The sequence below is a fragment of the Rhynchophorus ferrugineus genome, unplaced genomic scaffold, assembly GCF_030347505.1.
Source record: "Rhynchophorus ferrugineus isolate W39M unplaced genomic scaffold, kcgeb_rfMv2 rfM4, whole genome shotgun sequence".
Lineage (NCBI taxonomy): Eukaryota > Metazoa > Arthropoda > Insecta > Coleoptera > Curculionidae > Rhynchophorus > Rhynchophorus ferrugineus.
Genome location: NW_027472583.1, coordinates 11,004,487 through 11,025,406, shown reverse-complemented (window position 1 = coordinate 11,025,406; position 20,920 = coordinate 11,004,487). Strand labels below are relative to the sequence as shown.

General features: G+C 31.1%; 1 protein-coding gene across 1 annotated transcript in view; it reads left to right on the top strand.

The window, feature by feature from the left end:
• Positions 1 to 20,920, top strand: part of LOC143196071 (nephrin) — a 568,267-nt gene that overhangs the window by 120,484 nt on the left and 426,863 nt on the right. The window lies entirely within an intron of this gene.

Here is a 20,920-nt window from a genome sequence, read left to right as displayed (position 1 = left end):
GAGGCGTCGACTGCGTTCACCGTCATCGATGCTCATTTCACAACGTCTAAAATTAGCATATCAATCCTTGATTTTGATCAATCCTTGATTGATTTTCTTTTGGCAGTATCCGGAAACTCGGCATCAAGCCAAGTTTTTGCTTCAACTGTAAATCCTTTTTATCAATTTTTTTTCACAATAACAAAAGTTGTTTCACTCAAAATGCTATAATTCACAAACTAATGATCCGACAGCTGTGAAATTTATACTAGTATCTTTTAAGGGTTAGGGCTAATTAAAAAACATATAGATTTAATTCTAGTATCTATTCGCCATCTATGCGTCAGGTCGGGGACTTTTTAATTGACGTGTTAGTTAATTGCCAATTGTATTACTAGTTTTAATAATAAATTAAAGAGAAAAATGTAATTTAGTTTAAATTTTTGCTGGATAAGTGAGACTGGAACGATATTTTTGTAAAATTATTTTATATTACTAATACTCTACGGCTCATACATTACTAGTAATTATGATAGGATTTGATTGTCTCTGCGAAGGAGGATTTTAGTGCGGTCTGGTTCTGTTCGGTGCGCCAGACGGCCGCCAAATTGTAAATGTAAATGGGCGTTTATGAAGGGCTGTAAACCGGTTTCGGGTTGCGGGCAGGACGATAGGTGAGCAGATTTTATCGTCGTTATTTCCGAGAATATGATATTTCGCTGGTTATGTTCGGCATAAAGCCTCCGTATGGCGAACGATAAAATTTGTTTTCCATCGACAATGAGGCTTTGCTTCGTTAAAACGGCATTAAAATTATGCGCAAAACTATTGCCGTTATGAATACATGAATACGACACACTCCCATTATCTCGGAGCCGGAGATATTGACGCTAAAATGTTTTCTTTTTGCTATTCTCATCCGCGCCATATTAATATTTTAGAGAAACGTTTCTCTTTAAACATATACAATAATATAGATACTACTAGCTTTATAAATGAGTCTCTTTCATTCGATGAAAGAATATTTATTATTGAGGTAATAAAAACTCGAATAAAGAAGAGGGTCTAGGTTTTTTTTTAATCAAATTACTAAAATAAAAGTATGTATAAATAGTCTATATAATCATCTATACTGAAGGCAATTTGGTGTATTGGCGAGGGCCATATGGTTTATTTACTGGGTATTTGAATTTTCTATTTATTTTGCAGCTCAAATGGATGGTGTCCTGTAAGTCTGCTTTTTATCATCGACGGTTTATTTGGGCTGGACCTACAGCTTAACGTAGGCTGCGAACCACGATCCTCGGCATTAAGTCTACCGATTGGCGAGTGACCAACTTAGAAATCATCTCAGAAGACATCCGGTCTCACCCATTCTGGTTATTGGCGTGACTGGGATGGTTATTACTTGTCGAATTTCCCAATGTTGCCTATAAAGATATTTACAATTACAATCACAAACATAAAGCAGGGTATAAAAGTCTCTGGGCGGTTACAATTTTAGTCACTCGATAATATATTAACTTAATATTTAACTTATTAGAATTTTAAATATACCAATAGTTAGCGAAAATTCTACCTCCTTTTTTGAGGCCTACCTTTTCAGGTACGGTTAAATCTTCCATCGGGGAGGAATGTTTAGACAGGCCAATATTTCCAACAACTTTTGCATCGGAATGAATATCTTTTGGAGCGAAAATCCAAAATTAATATGTTTATCGTCATTATTTTTTTTTATTCCGGAGATATTTTTTGGACAGATCAGGATAGATTGGCTTGGTAATTATCTGAATGTTTTTAGAAAGAGACTGCTCAATTCCCTGATTAACCCCAAATTCGGCTATCCGCCATTCACTCCAAATATTTTCAGTTGCAGCGCAATGTTAATGCTGTGGCTGATCACTTAGGGACATTAGGTGATAAAAATTGTCCCAAATTTATTTTTTTCATTTCAACAGTGGAATTCGTATATCTTCGAATTGTCAATCCATAAAATTTGATCAATTAAACTTATTCACCGACACACATATATGAGTATATACATCATATATCTTGGAACGGATATGTAAACAATTCTGGGTGTATAATAGTTCGGAAAATACTTTTACTAGTTTATTAGTGGAATGATTAAGATTAATTAAAGATTTTTCCTGGAGCCTGACCCTGTGATGTTTTTATACTGCAGCTAAATATCCTAAATATTAGTCAAATTAAGTACATTGGTTTAGAAACAATACTTTTATTTAAGTTTTATTGCATGAGAATGTAACCATATTTTACTTTTAAAATAAAAATATCTATAATAATTTGTCTTCGTTGCATTTTATAGTAAAACACCTAAGTTATGATGGCGATTTTATCATACACGCTTGTTAAAGATCCTTCGAAATTATTACAATTGGTTATGTTTTCATTATCAAAGAGTATATAGGTGTAAATGTAATTGAATTGATTATTATTGAATGATTAAGTTTTTCTGATAATTATTTGATAAGCCTTGACTTGATCCATTGATATCATCCAGTAATTGTATGTCCATACTGTATGTATTTATATAGCATCAGTATGGTTATAGTGTAGCCTATTATATTGTAGTATTTCAAATTTGCTATGTGTACTGATTTCTGCTGTTTGCTCTAGAGGATCGAGTGAATTAGCCATGATTACAAAGTATTTATAAATCATTTTACAATAAAATCCGACCTTTTTAGACAACCCCAATTCCAAAAAAAACAACATTTATCTGTATATTATTGTACATTTAACTGGGCAAAGTTAATAAATGGTTTTCTGAAATCTGTTCAATTATGCTTATTTATACTTTTAGAATATATAAAAGAACTATACATATAAAATATTTTCACATGTTGTTTTTAAATGGACTTATTCTAAAATATGATTTTATTGACGCAACGGTTTCTTTGGAAGATATTCTCTGTATTGAAATAGTTTGTCATAAACTAATTAAAATTGTGGTTTTATACAAAATTTGTTTTCCTTTAGTATTTTAAATTTGGATCTTTTCTTCCTTTAAACCAAAATAATATTTGCTACAAAATATTATCTAAAATTTTAATAAATTATATCACAGCAATTAAACAGCTTACAGTTAGATTGTAAAATAGGTTTAGAACATTATTCATCTAATGAAATAGGATAATATATATAATATATATTTTTATATTTAGGTCAAGAATTATACTTGATAAAATAAAACTAGGAAATACAGTATCTGTATTATATATATATATATATATATATATATATATATATATATATATATATATATATATATATATATATATATATATATATATATATATATATATTTCTAAATATTATGTAGATATATCAATATTTTTTCAACATAGGATGCATCATCTAGGATGCAAAGTTTGTTTTTTTCGTGCAACCTTCGATAGTTTAAAGTTTTTTATTGATTTATCATTTTATTTGGATTTATACAGAACCACACACTCCATCTAGACTATAGAATTTATAATTAATACGCTAAGTAATTTATTTAGATGCTTTCGCGCCCAAATTTGTTAAATGACATACTGTATATATTTATTTCTAGCTGAAAAAATATATTTTTAGAAACAGAAATATATATTCGAATATTAAAAGATAATCTTTTTAAAATTATTCATCATCCAACTTATACTGCATTATGGGAAAATGGGTTACATAGCGCAACTCCTACATATTCTAACTAATGATCTATAAACAAAAGAATATTTCATCAAGAGAAAAAGATTTTAAAACAAATATTAGCTCAGTCCAAATAAAAGAAAATAAAGCGAAATCCAAATTATTCATTCTATTTTTTAATTGAATCGTTGTAGATTTAGGAAAATGTACTAATTAAATATCTCAATTATGAAGCAAATGTTTAAATTGTAATTGGTCCTAACCAATTACCTTTCTTTTTAAAATATGGACCGTTTGTTATGAAATCTGAGACCGTGTCGGCAGTCTTATGAAAATAATCACCAAGGGACTCTTTCGAACTTTTTAGACAAACTAATCTCGTCTAGTGGAAAAGATCTCCGTCCTCGAGTTTACGATAATTGGTGATTAATGACCGTTGGGGAACCTTTCTTTGGAAGGTTTTTTCTTGTTTCGAAACTGTACAGAAAAAAAGCAATTTTAATGTTTCTTTTTTAATTAATATAATTTAATTACTCAATTATAACTAATGACTTTTATAATATGGAGTTTTTGTTTGATTAGTTTTTTATTTGCAATTAATTTGACACTTTTTTATTTTTTGTTTATGTAAAAGTATAAGTAATCGCAAACTAGGGGTGTTTTGGTTCCAAAGAAAGTTTTACTGTTAATTTATACAGTCTAGCGATATCATAGATCATGTGGATTAGAGGAAATATTATAATAAAGATGAACAATGTTTAAAGAATGTCTCTCTTCAAAATTATATTGGAGATAAAGTAGTTATTTTCACAATTGAGATTCAAGTCCAGTGTTTCGATTACAATATTTAGACATATCTAATAAAAGATGAACAGTGAACAGTAAAAGGGAACAGGCCAAGACAATATTCTGTGTTTGGTGGAATCTGAGTGGCGTGTTGTATTATGAACTATTGAAACCTGGTTTTCAATTTGAACCATGCGTTTATCGAAAAACATCCAGTACAGTGATATTACAGCACCCAAACGCGCTGTTTCATAAAGCAAAACCGCTCAAGCAAGCGTTGAAAACACTTGGATGGAGATATCACACCCGCCGTTGTCTCCAGACCTTACCCCGTCCGACAATAACCTTTTCGCATTAATGGGACACGCGCTTGAAGGTAGAAATAGGTCGATGAACGGTTTTCGAAAGAGAACCAGTTTTTTTTCGGATGGCATCCACGAATTGTCGGAAATGTGGACATGATGTATAGAATGAAATTGTGAATACTTTGAATAAACAAATGTTTCCATTTTCTTGAAAATTGTCTTTTTTTTTTCGAGAAAACCGGTAATGACTTTCCAGTAAACCTGACATTTATGAAGAACCGTTTCAATTAAAATGGTTGGAACAGATGGGTTGTAGTAACCTATTCTATTAACCTAATTTCCCAGTTATTGGCGATTGCATGTGGCTCTGTTCCATGGATAGCTCGATAGGCATTTCCATTAAGTGTATAGAATTTTTTTTCTATACTAATCTTATAGAATTTCAACAATCTGCACGTGGGCAATAAGTATTATTATATTATTTCCGATAACATAACTATGAACAACTTGTAAGCTAAATCTTATTCTAGATACTATTCTAGCTTATTTTAAAGTCTATCCTAACTTATTCTAAAGACTATTCTAACTTCTTCAAGATATTATTAAATCTCACTCTATGTGTCTGTTAATCAGTTCGTATGGTAGTTTGCGTTTGAACCTATGCATTACACTGTCATCGCGCACATTTAACTGTTTGGCGAGTGCATTGGGATGCACTAATAGTCTTTCAGAGTATTTCGCACTTCGAATTATACTCGTTATGGGTTCTAAGGGGATATCGCGCTGAATATGTTTGTTGGAGACGTAATATGGGGCATCGACGATAACTTGATGATGAAAATGATATGCTCACCTGTAAATACATTAATTTTTTCAAAAAGCGCTAGATATTAATTATTTCAGCGATAATTATAAAAGCGATATAAACAAAAGTTTAATAATAAAGAGCAGCCGGCTTGGTTGGCGATAGGATGGTGCTTTTGCTATAGTCGCGGGTTCCGAATCCTACTGTGACATGGTTGTAAATTAATGTTTGAGATTGTTTACCATTAGTAGTTGCAATTAGGCAAAATTGCAAAATCCGACAAGGAAAATGATCCCAGTCACGCCAAAAACCAGGCTGAGTAAGACCAGATATTTTCTGGAATAATCTCCAAGTCGGTTACTGACGAAGTTGGTAGGTTTAATCCCGAAGACCGTGATTCGGAGCCCAAGCTACAATACAAGTTACAAGAACAATAGGTTCAGACTAGATTAATTCTTGATGATAAAAAGGAGACTTTAATAAGGAACATTTTTTGGAAAAACCGATTTGTATATTGACAATATATTTGAAGAATTACATAATATTCCACTCATAACGAAAATTATAAGTGATTTGAGTTTTTGCTTAGTCCTTATGTAGTGTCTTAAGTAGAGTTTAATTATGAATTTTTAATTACTTAACGGAAATCCTCTATGATTTTTATTTGGAATGTCTTGTACGAATTTATAAAATTATTCTGATGTTTTCTGAATCATACATACAATTATTTTTCATATTGTAAAATTCACATAGAAAATTCGTGATTAATTTGGGACTAATTGCCATTTTAAATACTTTTTAGACAAAATAATTTCGACCAGTGAAATATATCCCAGTTTTGGAGTTTACGATAATTGGTGATTAATGACTGTTGTAAAATCTTTTCAAGAGGGAATTTTTTGTTTTCGTTTCTAAACTTTTTAGGAGTAATATCGGTACAATTTTTTCAAATTAATATAATCGAATTTACTTAATTATATTAAATGGTATATTTAGAATATTTTGAATTTTTTATAATCTTAAGTTATAAATTAATTTATTACTACTGTTTTATTGTACCTACATTATAAATGCACGACAAGTGCGGGATTAATACATCAGTATGTATTTCCCAAACTAAGATAAAATTAAACTACTTAAGCTAAAGTTAAGAGCAACACTTAGACACCTTTGTGTGGTTTGGTTCGCTTCAATTTTTCTGATTTCCTACGTGTTATCCAGTATCTGTGATTTAGTAACATTTTATCATGTTTTAATGCGAAGTCTTGGATTACTACGTAAATATATTTAATTTCATGGTCATCGTGCAACTCTTCGTTCGCTAATTAATTATATGACTTTTTTGCCAGCGCTGGATGACCACTTTTTGGTCGGTTGATTATTAGTTTATGTTAGTACAAACCCATATTTGCACCCTATAGATCTTAATTGGCTTTATAATTGATCGATAAACGAATCTCTTTGATTTTAAGTTAATTTGAGAATATCTTCCCACTAACCAGTAGAGTTGCTTGATTTTGAGTCTGATGTGCTCTACATTATTCTATTGTGGTTGAGAAAAATGTTCCACATTTTAAAATCCCTTATTTTGCTAATTGTACCATAAAATAACTATTATTCACGTTATTTTATTAGTGAACGCGCCACACGTAGAATGAGAAATATATTTTCTAAAGATACTTTGTAAACTCTTAAGATGGGATACCTACTAACTAGAAACAACCAAATAAATTCAAATTAATGACAACATACATCGTCAGTGTATAAGGAAATGAGTTCCTATTGAGAATTTTATTAAACAATTAGTTATATATGCTGTTGTATCAATATGTTAATCAAGTGTCTGGAAACAATATTATGATAGGCATTACAACTATGAATTATTTGATTAGTTGTCATTAATATTGTGGAATATTTTTTCTTATAGAATGTCGGCAAAATGTAGTTTAATTTTATATATTGTTTGTCGATGTTGTCGAATAATAATTGATGTATTTAAGAAACAGTTTTGAACTATATTTGAACTGCCCTTACTTTCGTAATTTTATATTTAACGCCACTATAAATAATCGTATGCTCAAACGTCATGTTTGTTCTTTTCTTTCCTCTTCTCAGATTATCTTGTTGAATTTATATTTGCTTCTTAATTTTGTCCTCTTCTCATTTGACATTAAATATGTAATTTATGACGTTCTCGTCACCATACTCTCCACTACCTGTTTTTTTAGTATTCGTCTTATTCTTCTCTTCTTTACAATCCATTTATTTCCATGTTATAGGTATATACTTGATAATCTTCTGAAATCCGTCTTTACAGTTTTGCTTTGTTGCCTCTCTTCCTTCTCTTTATTTTTCTCTTGTTTTTGCTTTTATCGTTTAGGCACATAACATATCAATATATATAATTTTTAGCAAAATGTCAGCAAATTGGGAGATTAGACCTGTTTAGTTTAGTATATTACATCTAAAATAAACACATAATAAGTGGTATGTTAAAAAGTAATTCATTGATAATAGCGAAACCAAATTTCAAAAATCATTATACTTGTTGAGCTGCATTATTTATATTACATTATATGTTAACAAAATTAACTGGAAATATCAATAAATTTTAAAACTACGTTAAAACTTCTATACAATTTACGTTTGACTATAAAATCACTCGTTTAAGTGTTGCTAAACAAAAATTCCTCCAATATTCGCACGAAATCGCGGCTCTACAAGTCTCTCAGAGTTCATTAGGCTATTTTACCGGACAATAGAGTAACAAGTCTCGTTGAAAGTAGGAATTTCACCCTCGCAAATCGACTCGTCTCGTCGGAATCGGCTCCTAAAGCTCCCCAACCCCTTCTCTTCGCCCCGCTCGAAAGTCTAATAAGCGTGAAACATCTTAGAACTTGGAAATAATTACCTCGCTCTTAACGGTATTCTGAAAAGACACACTCGAGAAAGCTTCCTGGAGGTTTTAATAGAAGGGCAAATGTTACCCCTCGGGCATGGAGGGGGGCGCGCCGCTCGGGCATCCCTAATCCCGTTTATAATAGGTATTTAGGGAATTCATTGTATGGTGGATGGCTGAGTAGGGGGGGATTGTTTATATTTAATTTTCTCTTATGTAGCAAATATGTGGGCTCTATTACATCGGCATTTAAATGATGTTTATAAATAATTTGGGATAATTTTATGGTAGAACCCCATTGACAATGTTTGCTCTATTGACAATATATACAGAAATTTATGTCTACAATAAGGAGTGGGATAAATTGACACATAATTAAAATTAATCTGTTTATATAGGTAGAAATTTACCACTTACTAAAGATTGAGTTATGAAAGTTTCATTTGTTGTTTTTCTAATTCTAGGTCGGATATGGAGTCGATCCGATCGTTAGTTTGTGAAATATAACATTTTGAGTGAAGCAACTTTTGTTATTGTGAAAAAAAAATAGATAAAAAGGAATTTCGCGTGTTGATAAAATAATGCTTTTTGAAGGGAAAATACAGTTGAAGCAAAAACTTGGCTTGATACCGAGTTTCAGTCAACCATATGCTAAGTTTAGACGTGGTGAAATGAGCACCGAAGGCGGTGAACGCAGTGGACGTTTAAAAGAGGTTCTTACTGGCGAAAACATAAAAAAAATCCATAAACTGATTCTTAATCATTGTAAGTTAATATTTGGTCAAATAGCAGACACTCTAAAGATATCAACTGAACGCGAACGTATCATTCACGAATATTTGGGTATGAGAAAGCTCTGTGCAAAGTGGCTGCGCGAGCTTGGTTTTGACTAAAAACAACGACTAGTTGATGATTTGGAGCAGTGGTTGAAGATGATTAAGCGTAATAAACCCGAATTTTTGCATAGATATGTGACAGACTGAAACATGGCTCCATCATTTCACTCCGAAGTTCACTCGACGGTCGTCCGAGTGGACTGCGCACGATGATCTTCAAAGAGTGGAAAAACGCAAAAACGAAAAACGATGTGCATGGAATAATTATTATTGACAACCTTGAAAAAGGAAGGAGCATCAACAGTGACTATTACATAGCGTTATTGGACCGTTTAAAAGAAGAAATCGCCGAATAACGGTCGCATTGGAAGGAAAAGAAAGTGCTGCTTGACCAAGACCTGTTATAAGTCAGTGAACCGTGTCAAGTCAGACGATGGCAAAAATCCATGAATTGGGCTTCGAATTGCTGCCTCATCCACCTTATTATTCAGATCTGACGCACAGCGACTATTTCCTGTTCTCAGATCTCTAAAGAATGCTCGCTGGGAAGATATTTTCGTCGACTGAAAAGGCGATCGCCGAAACTGAGGCCTATTTTGAAGCAGAGGACAAATCCTACTACAAAAATGGTATCGAAAAGTTGCAGGATCGCTATAATTAATGTATCACCCTTGAAAGGAATTATGTTGATTTAAAAAAAAATTTGCCAAAAAAAAATGTGTTTTACTATGGTAGGCAGGGGAACTTTTAAGATTCTAGATCCTTGTTTTGAGCTCTATTCGTATAATAAAATTACTTTTAACATCCTTTTTAAAAAGCATTAATTCAACCGAAATATTGTGTTTAACAATTAAATATTTAGTACTACGGCTATTATATAGTATTACTATAATTATAAATACATGGTATGAATTGAAATTATTTTAGACATTATTAATTCATTTTACATATTAAGTTAATAAATACAAATAGTAATACTAATAGTAGTACGTATTGTTAGTGTTAGTATAGTGTTGTATTGCTCTTGTTAAATTCACCACAACATTTAGCTGAAATAAATAACTAATATCAACTAACTACGTAGTACAACATATTATAACTATGTTAGTTATGATACCAACCAATAATCCAAAATAAACGATACCATTTAGCCTACACTATACCACTTATAATAGGTACGTAATACCCTATAACCATATAAAATTCCAAAAATAGTACAATCGAAATACGAAGTAAGTTATATAAGTCGAATATGTTGTTATTATTGACCATATTACATTGATAGAAAAAAAAATGATTAGTAATCTAAGCGAAGTGAAGTAGGGTAGAGAGCTGACTATCCTTTTTCATACATATTTTAAATACTAATAATGAGATATGCGCCGTTAAATTTAATATCTTGCAACTTTTCTTGTGAAACTAAAATTTCATTACTATAGAGCTGTTATAGTAGACATGATATTCAAGAACCTCTCTTGAAACCAGCTTTATACCCTTAGCTGAGTTTCACAAGGGTATACTTATCATTAGCGGTTAAATTGTTGCTTTTTTCGCCAGTATTTGAATTCAGTATTGAAAAGGTGACAATGTGCTTTAGAATAACAGACAATTGACTTATTTTTGAGACTATGGACTCCTCTCTTGTGTATTACCCTCTGTGTGTGTTGGAAATATTCAGTAAGGAGATGATCGATGTTGAGACGTAATGAACGTAGTGTAAATATTCACGAAATTATTTTTAACGTCTATGTCATTATGCTTCATACCCTTAGTTGGTTTCCAATAAGTACTCGCTAGACGGATTTACTATTCACTATTACAGTTGTTTAGGTCTCGAGTACTCTTTATGATAGAATTCGAATTACGAAGCCATGCGACTCCAGAATAAAAGTGAAAAAAACACTGTAAGTATTGACCACTAACGAATCAGCTACTCTTGCAAATCTCAATACTTTACGGTTGGAGCAAGTACTGGAATTCAAATATTCAGAATCGCGAATAGAGGATAAGAAAACTTTTTCTCTAGAACGATATGGATGGAAAAAAGTAAAATTGACAAACAACTAAAATCCACTTTTCAGGACAAAATCTATTTCTGGCACTTTTCCTGTATGACTGCTGGACGTACATGCTCGTACAGACTAAAATCTCTTAGCTTGAAGTGCTTCAAATTCGGCGTTCAAAAACTATTCTGAATTTTTTTTAAGATCATACGATGAGAATCACTACATAGTATAAGTCGCCTTTTCTGTCCCTATATCCCTATGTGCGTTTAAATCTTTAAAACTACGCAACGGATTTTGATGCGGTTTTTTTCAATAGATAGAGTGATTCAAGAGAAAGGTTTATATGTATAATACATGCATAATATACTAAGGCAACATTGCTAATTTTAGAGGTTTCTAACGTGATGTCCTAAATTAACCTATTTTTTTAGGCTTATTTAGCAATTAGCAAAAAAGCTGCCTAACCCTACGAGTTAGATCAAATTAATGTACTACAGTATTGTACACCATAAAAAGGTCTACAAAAAAGTCCGCGATGGTATATGTTTATCTTTTAGGGATAACCCACATTAACCATTTTTATTGTTTACTTTTTACGTGGGAAAATGGTTATTTACGAAGCTATTTTAAGCAATACGACATTAATCCTTATCGAATTAAGTACCTTAAGTACAGTGTGCAATTAATATAGATCAATATGGTTCCTTACAGCATGTAAATTAAACAAATATTTTCGGAGATATTACAAATTCAAAATTTGCGTTTAAAAATGTGTAATGTAACAAAAATTGTATGAATTTAGATATTCCAAAGACAGCAGGAAATCTTCATAGTAAGTATAGGGGAAGAGGAATTGTTTTACTCCAAATTTAATGCGTGCAGGCCAAGGGCAGTAATGAATGAACCAAAAATACTGGATCGATTTTAATCATGTTTTCATTGAGTGACATAGGCATATATATTTTATGCCCGTGCAAAGTCGGAGCGGGCCGCTATGTTTTTATATACAACGTTCATATTTTTTCTGTAGTGTATTTAATTTAGTATCAGCATTGCACCCGTGCGAAGCCGGGGCGGGTCGCTAGTCATTAATAAAAGGAACAATTTTTAGAACGATTTATGCAAGTTCCAACAATACAAAAAATATATATTTTTTTATGAATTATAGATTGATGAATTACAGGAGTTAAAAAAATAATATGGGAAGTTTTTCAACTTTCCGATATTTTTAGAATAGTTAAAAAATATCCAACCAATCGAATATAGGAGGATATACTAAGCAAATTGCACTAAATATCTAGTAGATCATTTAAATAGTAGTCAGTAGGCTAGAAATACTCACTTGAGGACATCATTTTATACCTTACATATCTCAATACTTTTTTATATATGAGTAAGAAAAAAAATCTCGCAAGAACTTTGTTTCAGGTCGCTAGAGTAGTTTAACCCTAAATATAAAGGAAGCTAACAAAATTGTTATTAAAAATAAACGTGTCTAGATGAGAAAACGAGACCTACCCATATTAAACACGAATTTAAATTCAAATATACTTCGTCGGCATAAAAACCATTCCCAACGTCTATTTATTCCCGTAATAAAGGATATAAATGTGGGAATTAAATTAATTGTAAGCGTCAGTCTTTGACTGCGTTAACTAGCCAGATATAATAATTTATTGAGGTTATTACACGGATGGTAGAACCGCTGGGATTCGTTTCTAGAGCGACCGAAATGGTAATGTATCACGTATCAAAGGTAATGCGTCGAGGAAAGGTTAAGGGTTTAATTTAGACGTGAGTGCGAGGCGGCAGGTTATGATGATGCGGGCCAACTGCTCAACCTCGACGATTCCGAGTCAGTAGAGGAGGTTACGATTGCCTTTAGTTCCACCATAATAACGTAAAAGTAATTTTAGTGTTTTCCTGGTTAAGTGAATTATAACCACAATATAATTTGAATGTAGCCTAGCGCTGAATGGTTATTACTAGGAGAGGAATGATCCTCTAGAGAATTATATTATTTTAAATATATTACATTATTATTTTATCACTACATAGTATATAACAAAGTCGCCTTTTCTGTCCCTATATCCCTATGTGCGCTTAAATCTTTAAAACTACGCAACGGATTTTGATGCGGTTTTTTTCAATAGATAGAGTGATTCAAGAGGAAGGTTTATATGTATAATACATGCATAATATACTAAGGCAACATTGCTAATTTTAGAGGTTTCTAACGTGATGTCGTAAATTAACCTATTTTTTTAGGCTTATTTAGCAATTAGCAAAAACGCTGCCTAACCCTACGAGTTAGATCAAATTAATGTACTACAGTATTGTACACCATAAAAAGGTCTACAAAAAAGTCCGCGATGGTATATGTTTATCTTTTAGGGATAACCCACATTAACCATTTTTATTGTTTACTTTTTACGTGAGAAAATGGCTTATTTACGAAGCTATTTTAAGCAATACGGCATTAATCCTTATCGAATTAAGTACCTTAAATACAGTGTGCAATTAATATAGATCAATATGGTTCCTTACAGCATGTAAATTAAACAAATATTTTCGGAGATATTACAAATTTAAAATTTGCGTTTAAAAATGTGTAATGTAATAAAAATTGTATGAATTTAGATATTTCAAAGATAGCAGGAAATCTTCATAGTAAGTATAGGGGAAGAGGAATTGTTTTACTCCAAATTTAATGCGTGCACGCCAAGGGCAGTAATGAATGAACCAAAAATACTGGATCGATTTTAATCATGTTTTCATTGAGTGACATAGGCATATATATTTTATGCCCGTGCAAAGTCGGAGCGGGCCGCTATGTTTTTATATACAACGTTCATATTTTTTCTGTAGTGTATTTAATTTAGTATCAGCATTGCACCCGTGCGAAGCCGGGGCGGGTCGCTAGTATATAATAAAAGGTGAGATCCGAAATCGGATCTCTGGTTATAATTCCCGTTTTTTAGTGATTGGAAGTATATACGGTATAAAATGCGTAATGGCAAAATTTTTACCGGAGCTCACATTGTTATTATATTTATAATACAGATTATAAATATATGATTTATATCTTATCAGTTTCAAAGTTCTTTTTTTATATTTATAGCTATTATACTTTAACTTATAAGCCACAACCACCTAACTATACTCTAATGTTTTATTAGTAAATATGTCATATTTTATATTATATATTAATGTTAATTAATTAATTGAGAATTAGTTTTGTTGAATTCCTATTAAATTGTTTTTGTTTAAGGCAAATAACTTTGTCGATACATGATTAATTATTTCAACGCATTTCAAACTTAATTATTAATACAATAAGTGTTTATAGTGAATAGTTATTATAGTTTTTTTCCTGGAAATAGTGAGAATTAATACAACACATCATTTTTTAAAATTATAATGGAAGTTTGGACTATACATATATAATATAAAACCTGTTCATTGTTTAAAAATGTTTTATTAAAAAATGGTCAGTGGTGAGTGTATATAATCATAAAACAGAATTAAATTAATAATTCAGAATGGAAATATTATAAAATAAGATTCTATAATATAAGTTATTCGAAACAAGAATGATTACGAAATTAAGAATATTACCAATAAAATATTAGGTACAGTGTAACATAAAAGTTGACATATTTACGTTAACTATTACGGAAGAAAATTTGAAATTAATACATTATATATAGAATAAATATTATTAAAATACTAGATTAATAAATAATTACTGTAACAGAAATATAAATATTGAAACATTATATTTAGTCAATGCTTATTAGACAAAATAAAATCTGATATTCTCGAATCGATGTATATTTAAAACATCATTTACGTCATAATAAAGGCATTGCTTCAAGTCATTGGCTTGTCTTGCTGTGAAACATATACAGATTCATTCCTCAATACAAAGCAGCAGTGCCGGATTTCTACTTCTAAGTATCAGAAAAAGTTGGATATACACGTTGGATCCCACCTTGTTTTACAAACATCTAAAAATACGTCTAGATAATTTTTTTAAAACTTACCCCTTAAAAGTTATTCTCTTTTTATTACTAAGACGCTAACGTATTTTCCAAAAATTAAATTGTATTTATTTAAAATTTTGATCAATGAAATATGAAAATCAGGGCTGTCACATTCCTGAGTGGAAAATTTTACCAAAGAACCAATCAAATGTCTTCACAGCAAAATGTTTTCCTTACAGGTACCTATAATGAAGATTTAAACTGACTAATCAAATAACTTAAACTCGCGATTAACCCCATCTAGATATAAGACGTAGCGAAACCTTTCTTCAATGGCCCCTATTGACTTTTCTCTATATTATTCTATGACGGTGACTAAATGTGTGTCTAAATTGACATGGCCGTATTACAAGTCATTAAACTGTATTTTCCATTTTCTAGTATATTTGAGGATGTTATAATTTATCGCTTGTTCATCCGTAGCTCCAGGCTGATATATATCTTTTACGATGAAGATGTCATGAACAAATATTTCAAAGTAGTGTTTCTATTATTCTTGTGATATCGGCAGTGCAGAAGAGATATGCCCGCAAGGCACTATCCTCTGGTACTCCAGCCGAAATATCTTAATATATTGCGAATGCTCCTTAATTGTTTCTTTCGGCGAGAAGGAGGCTATGTGTGAGAAATAAAACTACGCACAGCTTTTTATATAAAGCTTTAGATGTATTCGAACAATTTCCTCAAAATTAATTGAATTAATTATTTAGATGGAAGGGGAGAAGAGAATGAAGGAGTTACAAAAGCAAAGATAAACTTCTGTCTCTGTTCCCAATTTAAACCAAATTTAAAACTACGAACGTGGGTGGCCCCGTTTCCGCATAGGGAATTATTCAAAAGACCAAAGTCAAATATTTGTTCTGTTATTAGATCCGAACCGATGCTTATATATCAATATGAAGGAACGAGCCCGAATTTCGTCGGAAAACTTTTAAAACACATCGGCCGCCAGTGCCTTTTTACGGCGTCCGTCTTAAGTTCTCGGAATTTAATTCACCAGAGAGCAGCACTCGGTGGCGGAAAACGACCCCGGCCATTTCGGCCGCAGGATTCTCACACGGAACGACGCCAAAGTTCGGCCGAATAGTTCTGACGGCATTGCCGATGAAGTTTTCTCCGTTGTTATTGCGGCAAATCTGCTTATTTTAAACATGTTTTCGCGTAAAATTATCTCTAAACGCTTTGCGGTAAAAACGTTTTCTTCCTTCTCGATTAGTTCTTTCGGAAAGTTCTCGCCTGTTGTTGTACAGCTGGATAAAAATGTGTTATTCGGTTTATTGTTTTATACTGGGCTTCTTTATTGTTTGGTGTTTTAGTCTGAAATTTAGCTTGAGAATTTCAAGGGAATATGAACGAAAATATAGTAAACTAATTAAATAATTACTTCACAGAACTAAAGTATTGTAATTTTTATTTTTAACGCATGTGGTTATAGTTTATTCAAAACACTAGGGTCATACCTGATCAATATGTGTCTGTCGAAAGTTGTAAATTTATTTTACAGTCAGACAATATTATATTTCTCATTTTATTTTATTTGAAAAGAGATAAAATGCTGTTAGAGAAGTTCGATCATGTAACCGAAAGAGCCGGCAAAAGTTATCCATTTGTCAAACGTCTGCAAAATTCTTCAAAATATTATAATTACCGGTTATAAACCGGCAAACGTTGTTTTAGGGCTTTGTTTTAATAAATTGCAAGTCGCCGGGGTTTTAATTGCAAATATTTTTTTATGATGCAGCTGCACTAATATATATATATGTATATATATATATATATATATATATATATATATATATATATATATATATATATATATATATATATATATATATATATATATGTATATATATATTTAACCTTAAATGACAACATAACCTTAAATTCACCAATAAGAAACCGGGTTTATACGATTTTGAGATGTATCAGGAACCAAATATACCAAATGTAAAAAACAGTAAGTAATTTTTTTGATCGAATCATAATTTAATACAATTATTTCTGAGAAAATTGTTCTCAGAGTCTAGAAAGTATCCATAAAAAGCCAAAACATATACAGCTATTTGAGGGATGTAATACATCCCTTCATATACTGTTCGGTAAAGTAGGATTTAAGTGATGTAAAGATAACGCACGAAGGGATTTAATGAAACTTACAGAGATTGCTTTTAAAAGAATACAATTTTTAAAAACATAACAAAATCAAGGAAGAATTATTATATCAATTTATATATTTAAAGGACACATAAATATTTTAGAATGGTACATTGGAACGTTCATGACAAGATGATAATAAATATATTGTAAAGACAATAAAAGTTGAAGGAGAAAGGTGAATGTTGGAATAACTATTGATTAGGTTAAGTCATAACATTTATCAACAATTCATTGCAGATTACTGAACGTTATGGCCACAGAGTATTACGTCTTCCTCCCTATCACTGCATATTTAATTCAGTTGAGTTGATATGGGAAGAGTTATTGTAATAGACATTCATGTCGAGAAGAATATTCAAACGAGAACTGTCTGGATTTAAGGAAAGAGGCATTGTTGAAAATAACACCTTCGGTTTGTGTGAGCTCGATCAAACACATTGAAGAAGAAATGGACAAATGGTAGAGTCTTGAGCAAGTTTTTGATAGATTTAGAAATAAACAGCTTAGCAATTATTAACTTGATTAGTGTTTCTGAAAGTGACTGTGATCGAATAAAACTTAATGAATGTTGGTTTATGATTCAATGTCTGAATTGTCTTGGTAATTCCAAGACAGAGTGGTGAAAGGGGAAACAACTTAAGGTCTTTATACAATTAATATACTTTAACTGTAGGAAATTGTATTATGATGATATGTCACTGGTTGTATCCAAAACTCTAGATATCAGTAACTCATACACATTATTTTAAAACAAAATAAATTAAAGCAGATTAAAATTATTTTCATATTTCATGGCTTTCTAAGTTATTTCATAATCGAACAGTTCTTTTATGTTAAAACATTTATTTAGTTATTTTTATTTGAAATGGTAGAAGTTTCAATAGGATTTATTTGATTTAGCAATAGGGGGAGATCTATAATCACGTGATCTTCTCTGTGTTCATATATATCAGCTCGTCTAATATTGAGGAAGTTATTATAGAGACCTAGACGTTATAAAAACGTTTATAAACTCTGAGTTTTTTTCAATAGTATCTGTCATTGCTCTGTTTTGAATTTCCGTTAATAAAAACACTTTCTGAATTTTCTTGTTTTGCTAGCATAGCTTAACCATTTGTTATAAGCAAAAAAGTCAAAGTGCAGGACGTGTATTGTGATTTATGGACATTATTACTAACATATAGTGGTTTTCTAGAAGTCGTGCAAAATGCACCTTACAGCTATTACCATTGACCTTGATACAAATGATAAAAATCGTTTCCTATTGAAGTTTGTCAAAATGAGTGAAAGCCGAATAATTTGGATGCTGAAATGATTCGAGTATGTGTGGACAGGTTTATTAACTTAATGCAATATAATTTTTTTTCCTGTAAACTGATCCTATTTTCATAAATTGGTGTATCGAAGTTTTGCAAAAGATTACAATAGTAATCTAAACCCATATAATATTTCTGAACATAGTTTTAGAGCTGAACTGGCAACTGGATTGATACTTTTTACAGCTTCTCACTCGAATATCTTTATTCCATTGTTGTATCATTATTGACATTAAGTATTAAATTAAAAATAGTCATGATATCTTCCTTCCTGCATTATACTTCCTCCTAAATTAAATATCAATCAGCTCAATTATTGTAAGCAAGAAAATTATTTGGATACTGATTTGATGAAATATTCTGAAGCTTTAATAATATATCTCTCATTTCTCAGCTGATTAAAATTGAACACTAGAGGAGGAGTGTGAAAACGAAAGAATCCATTGAAACTTGATTACAGAAATCGAATTGCTTCTATATAAATAGTAAATAACGATACACTTTGATGGATATAATTAAGGCTTTATGATGATAAAATGTCTATATTATTATTTTTGTTCTCCATTTTAGATACCTCTCGTATTTCATTTTTCTCTTAGTGCTTCAATTGGTCAATTTTCTAGTATTATTAAATTACTTTTATTTTTAAGCAAGTAAAAATTAGAAGTAATCTGTGGGGACCATAGGGGCTCAGATGAGGCTTTGTGGTTTGTTAGTATTTTAATTGATTTTGAAATGTGTAACTGTAGCCTTCTGGGGCTGCTGTAGTTGTACAGCTTCAGTTGTAGTTAAGTTGTAGTTGTAGTTAAAGCAAAACAATATAGAGCTACACAATTTATGTAACTAAGCTTTAAAGCTTCTCCAAATTCAAAAAGTGAATCAAAAAATACTTCAAATGCCATCAAAACAAATTTCGGTTTAAAAACATGTCGTATTTTTGCAAGAAAATGTTTTATATATGCCTTTTACACCAAACTGCTAGATGAATGTTTAGGGAAAAATGAGAGTTTGCTATTATTAAGACAAAGCCGTGTTTTTAAATTACAGTTTTTTTCAAATTTAAGACAAGAACGTAAAATTTCATAGGAAATGACCATCCCAGAGGTTTCTGGCTAAAAATAGTTCTTTCCGGATAAATTTTATTCTGTATATATCAAACTTTAGTTTATAAAAAGGAAACAAAATACTAAAAATCTATTAATTGTAATTAAACACTATAGTGGCTATAACTGTTTCCACATTTACAAATTGTTTCGAAGTAGATTAGGTATTAAACATAATTACGTTGAATAATCCTTATCTTGAATAACAACGAGCATTGTACACCCATAATTTCTATAACGACAGGAAATGACAGAGGCCTCCGAATAGGGGGGTTGGAAGTTGGATTGATGCAAAACAAACGGTTCATCTCGTTAGTCTGGTGGAGAGTAGCAGAACTGGGGGTGAGGCCAAGCGATGATTAGAGATAACGATTAGGAATCGCCTATTGACAAATCATTTGATATGTTATTACTAAATGCTGGTTATACTGGGATTGTTATATACTGGGATTCATTTTAACGTTTTAGAATAGTTGGCCTTGTTTATATCGTCTTTTTTATTTACTAATGCAAATTATTTTAACTAAATTTATTGGCAAAATTATTCCAACCAGTGTTATTAGCCCTTTTAAAATTATTATCTGTTTATCTGTTATATAAATTATTGTCTGATAATAACAGGCCAGGTCCGCGGAGTATGGTAGATGCGATAATAATTTCCATCTAAGTGATTCTTTCACTGATTCTTGAGAATTGATCATTTCTTTGACTGGTATGAGGCGGCGAGATGCCTTGCTGTGAAATTCCCTTAACGTGTCTTGGAGCATGTTATAGACATTTTCGATCAATGCAGAGTTCAAATTGGTCATTTCTCTTTAGATTTGAACAGTTTATAATTTACGACTCCAACCTGGACTCGCCAGGGACACAGCATTTAAATAATTTTGGTTATCTGAAGGTTCTTATATTAAACTCTCATTTCATTTAAATCATTAATCGAAAACTCTCTGAAAATTTAAATTTACTTAAATTTAAATATTAAAATATTCGAATACTTTCATAAGGTTTCACCTAACTTTTTCTACAAT